The 6000-nt window shown below is 50.0% G+C and overlaps 1 pseudogene; it reads right to left on the reverse strand.

Annotated features, from left to right (window-relative positions):
- LOC144824313 (histone-lysine N-methyltransferase NSD3-like) overlaps positions 1 to 4556 on the reverse strand; it is a 29164-nt pseudogene extending 24608 nt beyond the window's left edge.
- Between the last annotated feature and the right edge of the window lie 1444 nt (positions 4557 to 6000).

The raw sequence follows: 6000 nt of genomic DNA on the forward strand, positions 1-6000 counted from the left end.
ACAGAATCCTCTCCAAATCCCACAACACCATGGAACTCTTCACCATCAAACAAGAATTCACCAGACTCCAAAATGAAACCACAGACGTACCTCCCTTCCAGGACCTCTGCAAACTCAGCTCCTTCTTCCATCACAAGATTAGGACACTCTAAGACAACTTCGACGACCAAGACCAAGGATCCAACCCAACCCCATCCATTAACAACGCCACCCAGCCGAACCTTCGAACCTGGACCCCTGTCACCATAGTTGACACTGCAAAGCCTATGAAGAGCATCCACTCCAGAGCACCCACTGACCCATACCCGCTGCATAACTTCCACATGGCCGCCTCCGCCATTGCACCAACACTAAAACGGACAATCAACTGCGCCCTCAAAACAAGCACGTTCTTTGACTACTGGAAATGCACCGAAGTCAAACCTCTCCTCAAGAAGCGCTCCGCAGACCCGACGTAGCTCAAGAACTACAGGCCCTTCTCTCTCTTGTCCTTCGCCGCAAAAGTCATCGAGAAAATCGTCAACACCCAGCTAACACACTTGATAGAATACAACATCATCCTCAACTCATTTCAATCCGGATTCCGCAGCAACAGCACCAAGATCGCCCTCTTAGCAGCAACGTACGACAGCCGCACCCTCCTCGATCAAGGCCACACTGCATTCCTCATTCTACTAGACGTCTCAGCAGCCTTCGACAGTCTTCCACCGCACGCTAGCTGCCAGACTCCACAATGCCGGCATACTAAATCACTACTCCCGAGGCGGAAAGCCGGGAGGACGCTCTTGTGAAACTGCTATTTATTAAAACTGTGTATTGATTTTAAAAATACCTGTAGCTTGTTGTTTGGACCTGTGTCCACCGCTAATTCTCGCCGCAATTTCCTGCCACCGCCATCAGCGGCGAGGCCGCTAGCCAGGCCCACTTGAGGCCACGCCGGCGGTCCACAAGCTTTATCAGCGCTGACTGCGAGCGCTAGGCAAAATCACTACTCCTGAGGCGGAAAGCCGGGAGGACGCTCTTGTGAAACTGCTAATTTAACTAAAACTGTGTATTGATTTTAAAAATACCTGTAGTTTGTTGTTTGGACCTGTGTCCACCGCTAATTCTCGCCGCAATTTCCTGCCGCGGCGAGGCCGCTAGCCACGCCCACTTGAGGCCACGCCCCCCGCCCACAAGCTTTATCAGCGCTGACTGCGAGCGCTAGGTAAAATCACTACTCCTGAGGCGGAAAGCCGGGAGGACGCTCTTGTGAAACTGCTATTTTACTAAAACTGTGTATCGATTTTAAAAATACCTGTAGTTTGTTGTTTGGACCTGTGTCCACCGCTAATTCTCGCCGCAATTTCCTGCCACCGCCATCAGCGGCGAGGCCGCTAGCCAGGCCCACTTGAGGCCACGCCCCCCGCCCACAAGCTTTATCAGCGCTGACTGCGAGCGCTAGGCAAAATCCCTACTCCTGAGGCGGAAAGCCGGGAGGACACTCTTGTGAAACTGCTATTTTAACTAAAACTGTGTATTGATTTTAAAAATACCTGTAGTTTGTTGTTTGGACCTGTGTCCACCGCTAATTCTCGCCGCAATTTCCTGCCGCCGCCATCAGCGGCGAGGCCGCTAGCCACGCCCACTTGAGGCCACGCCCCCCGCCCACAAGCTTTATCAGCGCTGACTGCGAGCGCTAGGTAAAATCACTACTCCTGAGGCGGAAAGCCGGGAGGACGCTCTTGTGAAACTGCTATTTTACTAAAACTGTGTATTGATTTTAAAAATACCTGTAGTTTGTTGTTTGGACCTGTGTCCACCGCTAATTCTCGCCGCAATTTCCTGCCACCGCCATCAGCGGCGAGGCCGCTAGCCACGCCCACTTGAGGCCACGCCCCCCGCCCACAAGCTTTATCAGCGCTGACTGCGAGCGCTAGGCAAAATCACTACTCCTGAGGCGGAAAGCCGGGAGGACGCTCTTGTGAAACTGCTATTTTAACTAAAACTGTGTATTGATTTTAAAAATACCTGTAGTTTGTTGTTTGGACCTGTGTCCACCGCTAATTCTCGCCGCAATTTCCTGCCGCCGCCATCAGCGGCGAGGCCGCTAGCCACGCCCACTTGAGGCCACGCCCCCCTCATCTCTCTTCTGGCACACATATATAAATGTGCAACCCTAGGAAGCGCAGCGGACGAGCGCAGCGGGCGCGCCTAAGGCAAGCCCGTCTGCGCCCGTCTGCGCCCGTCCGCGACGGGTCGGGACTTGGGACTATACCCCCTGGCCCTCTCCCGTCAGGACCATCTTACATCTACTCTAGGGAAGTCCTGCTTAGACTCATGCCATCTCAGCATGCCCACTGCACTATCCTGAACCCTCACTGGGCCCCATGTACCTGCCAGACTTGCCTGCTTCCCCTTACCTCCCTCACCTCCCTCCCTTCTACAATCAACATAGCCACCTCAAACTTCCCTCCCGTATGTCCCAAACCTACGGTTGCGGACCAGACCCAAACCAGGATGCTGATCAGCCTTAACTGCAGATCACTAGGCAAACATAGAAGAGAAATTTTCGATCTGCTTGTCTCGGAGAAACCCGCAGCCCTCTTTCTCACAGAGACATGGGTAAAAGATCACTCTGGCCCAGATATTGCGGCCGCTCTCCCCGACAACTACACCTATGTGGGGAAAAATAGACCAAAGAAAGAAGGTGGAGGTATAGCCATAATCTATAACAGACTACACTCCTGCAAATGGGAAGACTCTGCAATGCCTAACTGTGAGGCCGGTCTGTTTAAGCTCTCGCTCTCTCCCAACTTTACCTTCTCTGGGCTACTGATCTACCGCCCCCCGGGCCCGGCGAATCCCTGGGCAGCCTCCCTTCCCGAATATATAGCACCACTAATTCAGACCTCAACAAATTTTTCCATTATCGGTGACCTCAATCTGCACCTGAATGACCCCTCATGTACTATCAGCAGCAACCTCTTACAGGATTTGGCTGCTTTAAACATTTCTTTACACAACTCTGGCCCCACGCACAAAGCAGGGAACCTTCTGGACCCCATCCTCTCTAACCTGGAGGCCATTGACTGTAAGACTCCTTCATCTATCCTATGGTCTGACCATTACATGGTGACATTCACTATCAAACTAGGTCAGCAACTTAACAACTCCTCCAACCCCGCAGAACCCAAGTTATCCAGAAACTGGAATAAATTGGACTTAAACAAATTTAACACCTGTCTCGAAAATACTAGACCTCTCATGGAAGACACTAGCACTGCAACGTCTGCCGCTATAAACATCTGGCTTACACAGGCTGCCGATGCATGCCTACCTTTGCGTATGCAATCGCACAATTATCATCATTCACCTGCACCCTGGTTCACTGAAGCCTTAAAAAAAGAAAAAAACATTTGCAAAAATCTGGAGCGCAAATGGCGCTTAAAATATGACTCATGTTCTAAACAAAGCTATAAAGTCGCTTTAAAAAAATACCACTCCCTATGTAAAGCTGCCAAAGCTGAACATGTTAACCACACTATCCTTGAAGCAAAAAATCACCCAAAGACACTCTTCAAGGTAGTGCAAAAACTCTCGGGAGCACTATGCCAGCCCAAAGCTCCCTGTCTTAATACATCTCAATGCAATTCATTGGCTGAATTTTTCATCGCCAAAATTTACACCATCTACTCCAATTTTGGAATTTCATCCCGCCTTTCTATTTTACCCAACTCACCGGCTCCAACCTCATCCCTCAAGCAAGAGATACCAGATGACAACAGCCCCAGTCACTCCTTGCCGACCCCCTCCTCTCCACCCACGCCTTCCTGTGACTCTAGGCTTATATCTGGTACCTGTCCTCCGATCGCTCAGCTGATCGACACATGGGATCCACTCAATATCGAGACCCTCTCTGATATCATCAGTAAAATTAAATCCGGTTCCCCACTAGACCCCATTCCCCCCCAAATTCTAAAAAAGCTGGACAACGCCTCCCTAGAACTCATCATGGAGCTTCTAAACTCCTCCCTAAGAGAAGCTACGGTACCCTCCGCATGGAAACATGCGATGATAATGCCTCTACTAAAAAAGACAAATGCTGATCCCAACATTTTAGCTAACTTTCGCCCCATCTCGCTTATCCCAGTATTTTCTAAAATTTTAGAAAAGCACATTAACTCTCAACTTTCCACCCATGTTGAGTTAAGAGGAATCTTACATCCATCACAGTCAGGCTTTAGAGCCGGCTTCTCAACGGAATCCACCTTGCTGGGAGTCTCGGAAAACATCTGTTTCCGCGTCGACAGGGGGGAAACCGAGGCACTCATCCTGCTGGATTTGAGTGCCGCATTCGACACGGTTTCCCATCCCATCCTGGTTAATGCCCTCCGATCATCGGGCATAACCGGCTCAGCTCTCAACTGGCTTGTTAGCTTCCTATCCAACCGCACCTTCCAAGTTTTCTCTTCCTCATCTGTTTCCCAAACCTTTACATCTGCGTATGGAGTACCACAGGGTTCCATCCTGAGCCCCTTGCTCTTCAACTTATACGTCAGATCTCTGGCGTCCATTGCGGATCAAGCTGGGCTCACAATTTACTCCTACGCAGATGACACCCAGATCATCTACTCCCTTTCCTCAGACTCTCATGCCCCCTCATCCGTCCTCTGTTCAGGCCTGAGCAGTATCGCAGCCTGGATGTTGGACAACAAACTCCAACTGAATGGGTGAAAAACAGAACTTCTTCTGTTTGGACATAATACCACTCTTTGGGGACCCCAACACTGGCCCGCCCAAATGGGCACTCCACCCACTCCCTCTAAATCAGCTCGTAACTTAGGAGTGATCTTTGACGATCAGCTATCCATGAAAAGCCATGTGATCAAAACGTCTTCCATCTGCATCACAATCATCAAATGGCTGCGTAAGATCATCTGGATGCTGCCTGTTGATACCCAGAAAACTGTTGTCCAGGCTCTAATTACTTCTAGACTGGACTACAGTAACATCCTTCTCCTGGGCGCCAGCAAAGAGGTAACCCGCAAACTTCAAACTGTTCAGAATATGGCAGCACGACTGCTCTGCAAACTACCCAATACCGCACCCACCTCTAACTCCCTCCGCACACTTCACTGGCTTCGCATTGAAAATCGCTCGAAATTCAAAGCACTCTGCATTATGCACAAAATAAACAATGGTTCAGCCCCACCATATCTTACATCTTTGGTACATCACCACCGTCCCCCCCGCACTTTGCGCTCATCCAACCAACACCTTTTTTCAGTGCCTAGAATCAGAAAAGCCAGAATGAGAGGTCGTTCCTTTGCCTGGCTAGCCCCTTCACTTTGGAACTCTCTCCCCCTTCGGTCACGAAAAGAACCCAACTATCTTAGATTTCGCAAACAAGTTAAAAATTGGCTATTCAACATGTAAGCTTCCTCCCCTCTGTCCTTCCCTCTCCTTTTGTTGATTTTAGCGCCGGGAAACCTACGGGTAGCTGAGCGCTTTACAAATTTAAATATAATAATAATAACAGGGAACTGCCTTGGACTGGATCTGCTCTCTCCTCTGCAGCAAAACACAAAGAATAAGACTCCCGCCCTTCCACTCCAAGTCCACAGAGATCAGATGTGGAGTACCCCAAGGATCCTCCCTCAGCGCCATGCTCTGCAACATCTACATGACCCCCCTTGCAACCATCGTCAGAAAACATGGACTCAGCATAGTATCCTATGCGACACCCAGCTCATCCTCTCCCTCACCAAAGAACCTGGCACAGTTTCCAGGAAGGAATGAAGGACGTTGCATCCTGGATGAGCAGCAGCTGCCTTAAGCTCAACTCAGTGAATACACAAGTCCTCATCTTTCAATGTCACCTGTTCATGACTGTGCAGGTGATGTGTGTGGCTGCTCTGATGGCACATGTTCTGGAGACTGCGGATGCACTGACGATATCGCCAGTGGTTGTATTATTGGCAGTGTAGATGGAGGTGATTGAGGCTTAGGAGGAGCTAG

This window comes from Lissotriton helveticus, chromosome 3_1 (assembly GCF_964261635.1).
Source record: "Lissotriton helveticus chromosome 3_1, aLisHel1.1, whole genome shotgun sequence".
NCBI lineage: Eukaryota > Metazoa > Chordata > Amphibia > Caudata > Salamandridae > Lissotriton > Lissotriton helveticus.